At 41.4% G+C, this 15,275-nt stretch overlaps 1 protein-coding gene and 1 long non-coding RNA gene across 4 annotated transcripts in view; one reads left to right on the forward strand and one right to left on the reverse strand.

Moving 5' to 3' along the window:
* Positions 1-9,633, reverse strand: part of BTBD9 (BTB domain containing 9) — a 402,264-nt gene extending 392,631 nt beyond the window's left edge. For 2 of the 3 annotated variants that reach the window (XR_008615800.1, XM_055080067.1), the window contains exon 1: positions 9,528-9,633. The gene's annotated coding sequence lies outside the window, so the exon portion shown is untranslated. The remainder of the gene's footprint in view (positions 1-9,527) is intronic. The other variant, XM_024121675.3, reaches the window with a different exon arrangement.
* An 85-nt stretch (positions 9,634-9,718) lies between these two features.
* Positions 9,719-15,275, forward strand: part of LOC114484314 (uncharacterized) — a 14,531-nt gene continuing 8,974 nt past the window's right edge. The window contains exons 1-2 of the long non-coding RNA XR_003677035.2: positions 9,719-9,876; positions 11,947-12,102. This is a non-coding gene — a long non-coding RNA (uncharacterized lncRNA). The remainder of the gene's footprint in view (positions 9,877-11,946; positions 12,103-15,275) is intronic.

The raw sequence follows: 15,275 nt of genomic DNA on the forward strand, positions 1-15,275 counted from the left end.
ATACCACTATCTGTAAGAACAAATAACCCATTCTGCTGGTAACTGGAGCCATGGGTTTTCATTTGACTCCCCAACTTAACTAGTTCCACAGCCAGCATTAAAAACAGGAATACTGGCACCCAGCTTCCCAAGGAGAGGGCTGTCTAGTTCTGCTCCAGCTAGCACAGATGAGGGCCCTATGAGAAAATCACATGCAGTGAGGAAAGTAAGCCAACGCAAGTTCCCTTAGGGGAACTTAAACTTAGCTCTCCTTTAGGAAATTACCCAATACCCTGCTACTCTTCATCTGATATCATTTCTACTCCTTCTTCACTAGGCCATAAACTCCTTGAGAACAGGGACCAGGTCATAATGTTTGATGGAAAAATTATCAAAACTGTCTCATCCACTAATCTCATTGGCAAGTAATCACAAAGTACTGCTTCAGGCTAGCACAGACTTTTCTAGAGATTAAAACTATTGAAAACAAGCATGAGCAAATAAAATGCCCATCAAAAAGGGACTTGTGGGCTTCCCTGGTGGCGCAGTGGTTGGGAGTCCGCCTGCTGATGCAGGGGACGCGGGTTCGTGCCCTGGTCCAGGAGGATCCCACATGCCGCGGAGCGGCTAGGCCCGTGAGCCACCGCCGCTGAGCCTGCGGGTCCGGAGCCTGTGCTCCGCAACGGGAGAGGCCACAACAGTGAGAGGCCCGCGTACCGCAAAAAACAAAACAAAACAAACAAACAAAAAAGCGACTTGGTACAGTACATCTGTTAAAAGGGCATTTTTTTTTTTAAGTAAAATCATGCAAATATAAAACATGTCAAAGATTTTATTTAACTCATTAATTAATGAAGCAGCCAGTAAGAAAATAAAATCAGTTCCAAGGAGAAGTCAAAGAACACACATACATATATATAGGCTATCTGGAATGCTGAAATTGCTTTACAAATAAATGCTGCAAAACGGCTCGATATCCCCAGGACAAACTTCAGTTGCATTCCACTCAACAAAATCTATTTGCATTTCTATGGACAAGAATCATCTGCATTACTCTCAGTTTCCTACAATTTACAGAGTTATGAAATAGCTCAAAGACAATGACAGGTTCAGATAACCTGGAAGAGTGCACTAGACAGGACAGTCAGTAATCTTTTATGTCCATTTCATAGTGTCACAGTTTTTCCTGACAACATCCATACAATGGAATATTATGCAGCTGGCTATAGAGAATGAGGCAGCCTTTTCATGTACTGACATGGAATAGCCTCCAGGATATAATGAAAAATAAGCAAGATGTAGTACAGTAATATGGTAGGTGACATTTATGTTTAAGAATATAAAAATATGCCATATACATCAAATATTTCTGAAAGGATATACAGGAATGTTAACATTTGGGGGAAGGTGGTGAAGGTTATATGAGAATCATTTTCTGTCTATCTAAAATTAGGTTAAAATTAGAAGAAAAAAGCAAGCAGGTAATTGATACTTGTTGAGGGTAGGGGTAATGAAGTCAAGATTTGGTTACCATCTAAAGAAATAAAGTCCCAAAATATAAACCAAACTGTGGCACGTTTTGAAAAGGTTTCCTGACTAAATCCATTATATTCTATATACATACACCTTCTAAAGAATGAGATTTGGAATTTAATGGACCTACTTTAGGACCTTTAGGTACTTTAGGTCCTAAAGTACCCAAAGGACTTTAATATAAGTGAATAGACTCATCTGTTGCTCATCATGTATCCCAAAGTCTGTGTTCTATGGAAACTACAATGTGTGCCTTCAGACACTGGTTAGGGAAGTACTCTTCTGAAAGTTTGGAAGGTAAATTAATTTATCTAGACATGTTTGGTTCTATTTAAGATTACTTATGAAAACTACTAAATAAGTGTAAACGAAATTATATAAGAATAAATGCATAAATAGGATAAAAATGAAAAGATTCCAGATGTATTGAAAATAAAGCTAATGAGACAGATGCAAAACTTTAAAAAAATCACCAACAAATCTTTTTTTTTAATATTTATTTTATTATTTTATTTATTTTTTTGGCTACATCGGGTCTCAGTTGGGGCACGCGAGATCTTCGTTGAGGCATGCAGGATCTTTCATTGCCGTGTGCGAGCTTCTCTCTAGTTGTGGCGTGCAGGCTCTGTAGTTTTGCGGCAAGTGGGATCTCTCGTTGAGGCATGCAAGCTCAGTAGTTGTGGCGCACGGGCTTAGTTGCCCCTCGGCATGTGGGATCTTAGTTCCCCGACCAGGGATGGAACCCATGTCCCCCACATTGGAAGGCGAATTCTTTACCACTGGACCACCAGGGAAGTCCCCAACAAATCTTAATTTATAAAAACTTGTGGAAATTCCTGGCAGTCCAGTGGTTAGGACTCTGCGCTTTCACTGCCGACGGCAGGGGTTCAATCCCTGGTTGGGGAACTAAGATCCTGCAAGCCGCGTGGCGTGGGCAGAAAAAAAATAAAAAAGTAAAAACTTGCTTTAGATTTTTTAAAAAACCACTATCTTTTCTCCAAAGCATTCCAGAAAATACTGTGAACACACAAGTCAGAAAGATTACAGCACGTGCTATAAGAGACAATCAATTTCAGCTGAGGAAATGGCTTCATATGACAAAGTACTTATGGTTGTTTTAAAATATGTCTATAAATCCTTTGACATCCCTCCCCAAAAGGTGGAGCCTAACTGGCTTCCCTTGAGTGTGTGCTGGACTTAGTGACTCATTTTTAACAAACAGAATATAGCAGAAGTGGCAGTGTGTGTCATCAAGATAGGATATACAAGGCCTGTGGTTCCCTCCTTGCTCTCTCTTGTATCACTTGCTCTGGTAAAGCCAGCTGACATGTTGTGAGGATACTCAAGCAGCCCTAGAAAGACCTAAGGCTGCAGCCATCTTGGAGACAGATCCTCCAGCCCCAGTCAAGCCTTCAGATGACTGCTGCAAGGCTGGTCACAGCTCGACTGCAACCGAGTCAGAGTCCACCCAGCTAAGCTTCAATTGAATTCCTGACCCAAAGATACTGTTGGATAAGAAATGTCTATTGTTTTAAGCAGCAAAATTTAGAGGTAATTTGTTAAACAGCAATAGATAACAAATACAGGGTTTAATATTTATCCATTTGTATCACTATAATTTTATTTAAAAATGTATTATGAAATTAGTGGAAATCACCTATGCTTTACAAAGATAATTATAATCGATATTTCCAGGAATGTACAAAATAGGACCCAAAAGGGATAAAGCTAATCAGAATAAGAACATTAAACCAGAAGTAGAATATACAGACAAGTATTTAGCTTGTAAATAGATTTTAAAATAAACACTTGGGTGGGTGAAAGGAATAAGTGGTGCTGAGAGAAAGAAGATTAGCTGAGAAATCTCAAGTATACATTGTTTGGGGTGAGCAGCAAGATATTTTTCCCTAAGTGTCAAAAAAGTAGTTGTGAATTTACTTTAAATGTCATTAGCTTGGAAAAGTACAATTCTTCCTCTAGAAGACTGCACCTATACATAGAGAATGGAAAATCTGAATGTTTATGTAGAATAACTGGTCAGTTGACTAAAAAGTTTTGGGTCAAATATAGCATGTCTTCACTGGAAAATCAGCTTCAGGACCTTTAATTGTCTACCTCCTTTCCCCCTCCATTCCTAACAATATTATCAAACTGTATTCAATCATTCAGGCAGTTATTAAAATTCTAACTTCTCAAACAACTTTCCCCAAATCAGCAGAAACAAGATTGGATTTCTTCACCTGGAGGTTTGCATGCTAAGGCCCCATGCTGACATGCATGAAGAGCACTGGCTCTGGAGACCAAGCGTGGGGCTGAAGCCCTGTCCCACCTCGCTGGTCACAAACACAGGCAAACTGTTCTCCCCATTCTGAAACTTGGTTGCCTTATTAGTAAAATGAGGATAATATCCAGTTTACAAGGTTGTTATTGTAAGAATTAAATGACTTAGAGAAAAGGCCTAGCATAATACAGCCACTTGATAAACAGTAGCTAGTAGTTAATGATCTTGTTACTTATGTACTATATTTCCCAAACCAAGAAAACAAGGACACAGACTACCAGAATATTTTTTGTATCATATAAAGCTCCAAAAGGCAGCCCAGGAGATTAATGTGGATTTATGACACGTTATAATTTCTGGAACATTATAATAGCTGATTAGTTGAAATCAAAACTGAACACTCAGGTGCTCAACAAGTATGGGAGAACCTAGTCTGTGATCAATACTTATATAGCACTTACCATATTCTATGTAGTACTGTAAATATGTTTTTCTGCTCTACCAAATTATATATTCTTTGATTGCTTTAAAATATTTCCATATATCTCTATATTTTCTCATGGCCCCTTGCATACATACATAAGGCTTAATGAATTTAACTTCAAGTCCTTGATGTCTACTCATATCAATATATTCTCAAGATTATAAAATTCAGGTGTCAGATCTTCCCCTGACAAGGTGTGTGCACACTCACACAGTATCATACCCCCTAACTAAAGCCAGTGTTGGATACCCAGAGCAATGAGCATTTCTCTATGTGCAGCACTCTGCACAGTTTCTGGCACATAGTAAATACTTAATGAATGTTAGCAGAAAGAATAAATGAAAGAGAACAAGAACCCAGGAAGTGTGGTGAGTAGCTAACTGCTCTACCTACAATTTAACTCCTGAAATCTCTTTTCAATGTGTTTATATCTTTGCACAACTGTTTGATTTCCTTATACAGCAGAACTCTCTTATAACTTCCAATCATAGATTAGGACTAACATTTGTGCTATATGAGTATATGACACATGTAAGATCCAAAGTATATCGGCATACAAGAAATAAGTCCTTATATTCTGGTTCCTCTCCTTCCACATTTCTGTGATTATATCTCACCCTGTTTCTTTCCTTTAAGTTTTGCCCATCCTATTGTAAGCATCCCAGGTACAGGGAGTATATTATTTGCTTACCCTATAAACCTGCAAAGTGCCTAATACAAGATACAGATTGTAATCTTGACACTCGTTACTGACAATTATTTTGCAAATTGGACTTTCTGACATTTAAAAAAAGTGGGCGGGGAGAGGGGGAATCTAATACAAAGTCAAAAGCATCTAGCTATGCATCAGGTATTTGAAAGAAATTTTCTGTAGTTATTGTGTTTGTGTGTGTGTCTGTAAAATTAGAAACAGTACCTTCTCTGAGACCCAACAGAGATATAAGAGGATGAATGAAATCTGTGTGTGAGTATGTGCAATCATGCACAAGGACAGTATTAAGAAGCTTCAAAGGCTCATTCAAACAATGCTATGTGCCAAGCACTAGACCATATTCTGGAGAAAACAGAAATAAGAAGGAGATGAGGTTCATCGAACTGGAAAGCTGACTGGGGGATCTAGAGAGTCTGCAGGCTGTTATTTCCTTATCCTTCTATAAACTCTCTCCAGGTTCTCCAACAAACTCAATCTCCTTGTTAGCCTCTATGCTGGTTTCTCTTTCACTAACCCTCTAAATCAGTGGTTCTCAAAGCGTGGTCCCGGGAATAACAACATCAGCATCACCTGAGAACTTGTTCAAAATGCAAATTCAGGAGCCACACCCAGACCTACGGAATCAGAAACTTTGGGGGTGGGACTCAGAAATCTGTATTTTACCAAAGCCTCCAGGTATTTCTGATGCATGCTCAAGTTTGAGAAACGATCTAAGTTTGATTTAAGTGTTGATTTCCAAAAATCCACTCCTTGCCCTTTCCAGTTCTCGCTCTCAACTTTTCTGCATAGGAATATCTTTTCTTCTACTACCTCTGCAACTGTAACTATTACTACTACTAATAGCAACACCTGTCATTTATTAAGCATATATCAGCTAGGCATTGTGCTAACTGCTGTGCACATACCATCTTAATCCCCACAAAAATTCTTTAAAATATTATTAACCCCACTTTTCAGAAGAAACTTAGGTTCAGAGATGCTAAATTACTTGCCCGAGGTTACCCATCCCAACCAATAGTGGCATAACAGAGATTTGACTTCAGGTTTTCCTGACTCCAAAGTCCACAGCATTAATTACTATACTAAGTTCTAGAATGGTACTATTTCCATAGCCTTGGAGGCTGTCAGTTACATTACAATTATTCCTAAACTGTCTCATAAACTCTGGAGTAGAATTTCTAGTTACCTAATGGGCCTCTCTAAACTCCACACATGGGCCTTAAAATTAACATGCCATCATTTCTTCCCTCCACTGTAAATCTATTCCTCCTCCTGTGTTTTCTAATTTAATGTCCTCATAATCCCCAGTTACTCGAGCTGGACATGTCACCTTTGACTTCTCACTCTCTCTCACCTCTAGCTGTTCATAACATTTAGAGATTTTTAACATCTATAATATCTTTACAAGCCATCCATTCCCACTGTGCCCTTCAGGCTCCCAGCATCTCTCACCTACATCCTAACTGGTCTCCCGCCCTCTCCGCTCTAATGCAGTTCTGCATATGAACTGCCTGTTAACTTTCTGATCTGATTATTCTACCTTTCAAGGTTCTCTATCACCAACACGGGGGTAGTGTTGGAAGGAGGGAGACAAGGCTTTTTAGAATGGAAGACCCCCTTGTAATTTGGCTCCAACCATGCCTTTCCTGTCTCATCACTTCTGCCATACAAGAAGCCTACAAGAAACAACTCAAGGTTTTCCCATTCAATTTTCATCTTCAGCAATTTTGCTTATACTCTCCCCTCTGGCGGGAATGATTGTTTTCCCTTTTCCATGTAGCAAAATACTACTTAACCTTCAGGGCTAAGTTCCACCGTCTTCTCTTTAAAGTTTTCCCTGACTCTATTAATTTATTTCCCCAGCCAAAGTGATCTATTCCTTCAGCATTTTATTCATTCCAAAAGTGGTGAACTCTTATCACAGCACATCATGGTTAGTGTTTGTCCCCTCTGATGAACACCTGGTATCTCAGGTATACCGTGTTTTATTCTTTGTCTTGTTGGCACCCAACACAGTGCCTAGCCATAGCCAGCACCCAATAAATATTTGCTGAGTTGTTAAATAACATTTGGTGTTGCAACATTACACAGGTCAACAATTCAAGTTCAGGTTTATGCAACACTCAAAAGAAAGCTCACATAACAACAAAAGATAAAGACTAAAGGTTCAATATTTAAGAGCAGCATCTTTAATTTTCTCAAATCTTTTTGTCAATATTTTTGAGTATCCTTCTTCAAATAGACTCCTTTCCCAGCTAACATTATTTTTATTTTTTTACAGGATCAGCAGTAACTACAAACCTCAGACCACTATAAGAGATAATCCCAAGCAAAACTGTGTCACTGAGAGCAGCTCCATAATTGCTTTGGGTACATCATTTCAGTAAATTTCCGATGGAACAGCCCAAGCACATAGGTAGATTTTAGAAATGAGGACATGCGCTGCTGACTAAATGCATAAGATACACGCACATTAGTGAGGCATTTATTCAAATTAGTACTGAAATCAGAGGTATACAACAACTTGATTTTGGTTCAACGATAATATCTTTTCATTTTAAGTAAGGATAACACTTATGATTGTTTAAGACTCTACTCTGAGTAACACAACTCCCATCCCTCCAGGAAAGTAGGCTCCATCTTGTTTTCAGTGGGATGCTGATGAGCCTGCCTTAGTCTTAACACTTTCCCTCCCCAACCTACTAAACCTTATCTCTCCAATTTTCCCCTCTCATGGTACATGTAAGTTGCCGCAATATATCCCCCAATGACCAAATTCACACTATTTTCTCAACATATGACTTATCTCTTCTCTAACAGAAATTTTACACTTCTTTCAAAGATGAGACGAAATCTTACCTCTTCCGAAGAGTTCACTAATTCAGCCCACAAGTCTTATCTTTTCTAAATTTCTACTGCACTTAAAGTATAGCACTTCACATAGCACCTGTTTACATACTACCTCATTTGGTTTCATAATTATTTTCTATGCTTTATTTTCCTAGCTAGACTCTTTGCCCTTAAAAGAAAAAAGCCAGATCTTTTATGTCATTTGTAATCTCACAGTCCTCCTCCCATATGCAGCATAATACTAGGAAGAGGGGGCACATATATTAACTACTTGAAGGACTGAGCTAACTGCGTGTTATGACTTATCCACGGTGTCACATAAATATCTATTGCGTGCCTACTCTGTGGCAGGCACTTTTGTAGGTACTGGAGATATGGCCCTGAAGAAAACAAATGTGATTCCTGTCCTAAAAGCTATTATAGTCTAGAGCGCAAGAGATACTGAATTCCGAGTACCCTAAGTGCTACAGAGCAAGGTTATCACTGGTTCCAAGACGTAAGAACCTCAAACAACATACTTTACAGATCCTCAGTTATGAAGCTGAATCACAGAATTTTAGATCCGAATGAGAAGTTACAAGTTATTTTCTTCAATTTTCTTGCACAAATCATGCTTAAATTTCAGTATAGCCTTTCTACCGTTTCTAGGCACTGCCTTCATCAACAGTCAGAAAAGACTGACTTCCTTCCTACCTCCAACACTCCTTTCTCCCGAACATGGTCACTACTGCAGCCACACATCTACCCACTAGGGAGTCCAGCGCTCTGAGAAGAAAGCACTGGGCTGATGATCAGCTGCACCCAATCAGGTCTGTCCGACCATAGACATTTTTCCAGCTCACACGCTGAACAAAATCTGTATTTTCTGCCTAGTAAATAGCAAGCCTGTGCTACTTTTAAGAAAAAGAAAAACCGGTGCCTCCACACTTCCTCGGCCCTAATAACGACAGAAGCACAACATGGTTTAGAGAAACAAAACAGCTGATGTGAGTCTATGAGGAAGAACTGAGGATGGCTAGCCGCCCCTTGGCCTCAAAACCTGTAGCAACAATGTGGTAAAATGCTAAGGGCCGACAAAGTTTGGGGCGTGCACTAAGCACGTGCGCACACACACGAAGTTGGAAACACTAGGCAACAGGTGGGCCGCCCCCTCTGTACACTGACAGATCGCCTTCTCCTGGTCGTGGGTGTGTCTGACGCCGCACGCAGGCACTGATTCACAACTCCCTCCATAACAACCAGCTCCGCCTCAGAGCCCAGCCAGGGCAGGGGCGTTGAGGGCCCCAGCAGTGCCAAACTTTCCGGACCCCAGCCTCGGCCTCCCCGGTTCCGCCTCGTCTCGGTCTCGCGCCAGCTCGTCTCAGGCAGGATGCGAGGCTGCTCTAGGAACCGGGCTTCTCGGGATTCCGACTCCTCGGCCTGGGAGCCTGGCAGAGCCACCCAAAGATCCCCAAACACCTCCTTCCTACAACACATTCCAGGACTAGAGAGTCTTCGCCGGCCAGCTGCTGCCGCTTCCCACAGCGGCCAAGCCCAGGAACTGACCCTCGTCAGCCCCCGTCCCCGCTCCTTCCCCGCCCCGGGAGAAAGCGGCTGAGGATCGTGAAGGGGCGCGCGTCCCCGCGCCCCGGGCCCGCGCAGCAGGTGCGGCCAGGCCCCACCTCCCTGGCGAGGCCGCGGCTACTCACCCCCACGATGTTCCTCTGCGACCTCACCGCCCGCACAGACGCTTCTTCCGCCCGCTCCGCACCCGCCTCGTAGCGACCGCCCCCTCGGCCCCTGCCGTCGCCGCCGTCCTCGCCGCCGCCGCCGCCGCGGCGCGCGTCCGCTGTCACGCACACCGCCGTGGCCGCGCACGCGCCTCTGCGCGCTGGCGTCACGTAGCAACCGATCAGCGGCGGGCAAGCGGGAACCGCGGGTTAAGGGCTGGGAGGTCGGGTCCCGCGGGTTTTGCGCCTTTCCCCCGCCCGCCCGACCCGCTGCCGTCCTGAGCAGGGGGCCCCAGGGTGTGGCTGCCCTGCCGGCACCTAGCTCCGGGTAAGTTACGTCACTATACGTCACTGTATGGCCTCACCGATCGCGTCACTGCAAATGGAAAGCCCCCCGCCGTGATCGCCCGGGCGCCTGGGGTGGAGGCAGCAGTAGCCTAGTCCAGACTCGCGCGGACCCCATCGGCTACTTCTGCGAAGTGCAGGAAGGTTCTCCAGGGACTGGGACCAGAAGGGGCTGAGTGCGCGGTTAATGTGTAAGGCTGCTGAATGACACTCGTTAACTTAGCAGCAGCGTGTGATGGACCGGGCCTTGAATTCCTCTGTTTCCTCATTTTATAAATGAGAATAACAATACCCATCTCTACTGCGTTGAAGAATTGTACCGCTAAAAGAAAATAATATGTGCAAAGGTGCTTTTTAAAGTATAAAGCTCACTAGACTTTAAAATATCTTTATTATAAGAGAAGGCAGTCGAGCGAGAGCAGTTAAGAGCATGGACTTTGGAGTCAGGGAAACCTAGGTTCAAGTCTGATCCTGGATGTTGGACAGTCAATTCTGCTTGACACTTGGGCGAACTGGAGGTCCACTGGGGAGTGGGGATTTGGAGAGAGTGACTGGAAAGGACGTAATTCCAGCCAAAGGAAGCTTCATGAGTAAAGGTATGGAAGTGAAAATAGACAGGAAGAACAAAGCTTGAGGCAGGGAGATCAGTTATGAGGCCATTGCTGTACCCCGGGTAAGAAGAGATCAGAGCCTTAACCAAAGCTTTGGCAGTGGGAGTGTAGAGGAAGGGATAGATGTGAGTGCTGTTAAGGTGGTAGAATTGACAGCGCTGAGTGAGGGATAAATGAGTAAGCCAAGTTTCTAGCACGGGTGCTAGGGTAGGTGGTGGAAACATTTAACAAACTGTGAATAAAAATGAGTCTGGGTTATCCACAAGTTTCTGATCCAGCGTATTAGATAGTGCTGGTGACAGTCCCAGGAGGTTGCTTAGATTTGTGGAAAATGATGGTGTGTTCAAAAATGGATATGTTTGTTGGGGAAACACTTATTCTCCACTCATGATGTTTCCTTCCACACAGAGTGACACCTGTTAATAAAATATATAATATATATAATATGATATTGGCCTCTTACTGCACCTGCCCCCAGGTCACTCCTCCCTAGAGCAGTGACTTCCTAATGGTGAATTTAAAAGGAAAAATGGGACAGGTGTAGCCCATCCCATCACTTTCCTCTTAAAGGAAAACTTCCATCAGGGAACTATCTTTGTGTTCTTTTCTGATTCACCAGGAGCAGGGCCTGGGGGTGGGATTGAGGGTGCCTGGTCCAGGGCTACAAAGTTAGTAAGCCTATTTAATACCAGAGTTTCGCCTTAGGAAGCTGTCTGTCCACAGGTAATATCCAATACTAATTTTGTCAGTTGTAGTATACAGAATTATGGCTCCTGAAAGATTTTCATGTCCTAATCTCCAAAACCTGTGAATGTTACCTTACAGGGCAAGAGGGACTTTGCAGGTGTGTTAAATTAAGGATCTTGAGGTGGGGAGATTGTCTTGGATTATCTGGCTGGACTGGAGGCAGGAGGGTCAGAGAATGAGATATGATGATGGAAGCAGAGGTCAGAGAGAAAGATTTTAAGAATCTGTGCGGCTGGCTTTGAAGATGGAGCCCAGGAATGCAGGCAGCCTTTAGAAGCTGGAAAAGGCAAGGAAACAGATTCTCCCCTAGAGCCCCAAGAGAGAACGCAGCCCTGCCAATGCCTTGATTTTAGAATGTCTGACCTCCAGAACTGTAAGCTAATAAATTTGTGTTGTTTTAAGCCACTGATTTTGTGGTAATGTGTTACAACAGCAATAGAAAATGAATACATTCAGTAACAAAGATGATAGTTGGTCCCCTGCTGCATCCTCTTTTATCTAGAAAAAAGGGTGCAATTTATTAGGCTCCCTCAAAGACTACTGCAAGGTGACTGTGACTCGATAAAGGGAACCTTCACATCCAGAGGGAAATATCCAATAAACAGTCGAATTACACAAGTCTGCGAATGAGGAGAGAAGTTGAGTTAAAATAGATTTAGAGGACATTAACTTATATCAATAATTGGTAATTTAAGTCCTAGGCATGGATGAGATCAATCAGAAAATATAGAAGGGATGATAAAGAGGACCAAAGATAGATCCCCGGGAAGCACTGAGTTTAAAAGGCAGTGGCAGATGAACGGAAGCCCACAAAGTCTGAGGAACAATGGCCAGAGAGATAAAAGAACTAGGTGAGTGTAATGCCTCTGAAACCAAGGTGGGAAAGAATTGCAATATGGTCTCAGCAGAGTCAGAGACCACAAATAGGGCAAGTATATCAAGGGCTGAAAAGGACTGACTGGATTTAGCAACACAAAAGTGATTGGTGTCCAACAATAGCAGCTTTAGTGAAGTAGTAGAGATAGACACCAAAACACTTGGGTCAGAAAGGCAGGTCAGTATACTGGATTGCCATCTGGACTAGTTGATAGCAGTTTGAGATTCTACTCTTAGTTCTGGCCATTAACTAGCTAAGTAACCTTTGGCAAATCACTTAACTATTCCATGCTTTGGTTTCTCATCTAACAAAGGAGAAGATCAGACTGACTGATTTTCACATAAATTCCTAGAGAGTCCCCTTAAATTTATTTTTTTAACATCTTTATTGAAGTGTAATTGCTTTACAATGGTGTGTTAGTTTTTGCTATATAACAAAGTGAATCAGCTATACATATATCCCCATATCTCCTCCCTCTTGCATCTCCCTCCCATCCTCCCTATCCCACCCTTCTAGGTGGACACAAAGGACCGAGCTGATCTCCCTGTGCTGTGCGGCTGCTTCCCACTAGCTATCTATTTTACATTCGGTAGTGTATATATGTCCATGCCACTCTCTCACATCGTCCCAGCTTACCCTTCGCCCTCCCCATGTCCTCAAGTCCATTGTCTACATCTGCGTCTTTATTCCTGTCCTGCCCCTAGGTTCATCAGAACCTTTTTTTTTTTAAATTCCATATATATGTGTTAGCATATGGTGTTTATTTTTCTCTTTCTGACTTACTTCACTCTGTATGACAGACTCTAGGTCCATCCACCTCACTACAAATGACATTCCTTCATTCTTTTTCATTTCTGAGTAATATGTCACTGTGAACATGTACCACTTCTTTATCCATCCATCTGCTGATGGATATTTCGGTTGCTTCCATGTCTTAGACATTGTAAATTGTGCTGCAGTACACATATGGGTGCATGTGTGTTTTCCAGTTCTGGTTTTCTCCTGTTATATGCCTGGGAGTGGGACTGCTGGATCATATGGTACCTCTAATTTTACCTTGTAAAGGCACCTCCATACTGTTATTTATAGTGGCTGTTACCACGTTAGATCCCAACAGCAGCATAGGAGGGTTCCCTTTTTTCTACAACCTCTCAAGCATTTATTGTTTGTAGACTTTTCGACGATGGCTATTCTTACTCATGGGAAGTGAACCCTCATTGTAGTTTTGATTTCCATGATGCTAATAATACAGGAATTAGAACATCTTTTCAAGTGCTTTTCTTTTAAACAGTGTAAAATTTACCTATTGAAATAGGATCTTGAAAGTCTGTTCCTTTGGAATTTATTTTGCTTACCTACCCCTGGACGTTTCCTGATTGTGGGTGTCATTTACAGCCCAACAGTCCTTGTGAATATTAAGTACCCATAAGCATTGTTTTTAAAGTTGCAGTTGCAGTAATCCATTTTGAGGTTATTTTTGTGTATGGTGTTAAGGAGTTTTCTAATTTAATTATTTTACATGTAGCTGTCCAGTTTTCCCAGCACCACTTACTGAAGAGGCTGTCTTTTTTTTTCTTCCAGGTTTTTGATTCATTTTATTGTGTTAATTAAATTAAATTACTTTTTATTGAGGTATAGTTGATTTACAATGTTGTGTTACTTTCTGCTCTACAGCAAAGTGAATCAGTTATATCCACTCTTTTTTAGATTCTATTCCCATACAGGTCATTACAGAGAGTATTGAGTGTAGTTACCTGTGCTATACAGTAGGTTCTTTTTTTTTCTTTTTTCTTTTTCACACACACACACTGTATTTTATTTTTACAAGAGAAAAATAAACTGACACCAAGCATTGTAAATGGATGACCACAACAAAAGCAACAATGATTGCAATTACCAAACACGAAACACACTCATACTATGTCATAATATTAACATTCAGTCCAGTAATCCTCCACTGTAACAGTTCCTTTACTTTGCAGTGAAAATTGATTTGTATATTTTTTTGAAGAGGCTGTCTTTTGTCCATTGTATATTCTTGCCTTCTTTATCAAAAATAAGGTGACCGTACGTGCATGGGTTTATCTCTGGGCTTTCTATCCTGTTCCATTGATCTATATTTCCCTTTTTGTGCCAGTATCATACTGTCTTGATTACTGTAGGTTTGTAGTATAGTCTGAAGTCTGGAAGCCTGATTCCTCCAGCTCCGTTTTTCTTTCTCAAGATTGCTTTGGCTCTTCGGGGTCTTTTGTGTTTCCATACAAATTGTGAAATCTTTTGTTCTAGTTCTGTGAAAAATGCCATTGGTAGTTTGATAGGGATTGCATTGAATCTGTAGATAGTTTTGGGTAGTATAGTCATTTTCACACTGTTGATTCTTCCGTTCCAAGAACATGGTATATCTCTCCATCTCTTTGTACCACCTTTAATTTCTTTCATCAGTGTCTTATAGTTTTCTGCATACAGGTCTTTTGTCTCCTTAGGTAGGTTTATTCCTGGGTATTTTATTCTTTTTGTTGCAATGGTAAATGGGAGTATTTCCTTAATTTCTTTTTCTCGTTTTTCATCATTAATGTATAGGAATGCAAGAGATTTCTGGTGCATTAATTTTGTATCCTGCTACTCTACCAAATTCATTGATTACCTCTAGTAGTTTTCTGGTAGCATCTTTAGGATACTCTATGTAGAGTATCATGTCATCTGCAAACAATGACAGCTTTACTTCTTCTTTTCTGATTTGGATTCCTTTTATTTCTTTTTCTTCTCTGTGGCTTAAACTTCCAAAACTATGCTAAACAATAGTGATGAGAGTGGACAGCCTTGTCTTGTTCCTGATCTTAGAGGAAATGGTTTCAGTTTTTCACCATTGAGAATGATGTTGGCTGTAGGTTTGTCATATATGGCCTTTATTATGTTGAGGTAAGTTCCCTCTATGCCTACTTTCTGGAGGGTTGTTATCATAAATGGGTGATGAATTTTGTCAAAAGCTTTTTCTGAATCTATTTTGATGATAATATGGTTTTTCTCCTTCAGTTTGTTGATATAGTGTATCACGTTGATTGATTTGTGTATATTGAAGAATCCTTGCATTCCTGAGATAAACCCCACTTGATCATGGTGTATGATCCTTTTAATGTGCTGTTGGAT

The sequence above is a fragment of the Physeter macrocephalus genome, chromosome 18 (assembly GCF_002837175.3).
Source record: "Physeter macrocephalus isolate SW-GA chromosome 18, ASM283717v5, whole genome shotgun sequence".
NCBI classification, from domain to species: domain Eukaryota; kingdom Metazoa; phylum Chordata; class Mammalia; order Artiodactyla; family Physeteridae; genus Physeter; species Physeter macrocephalus.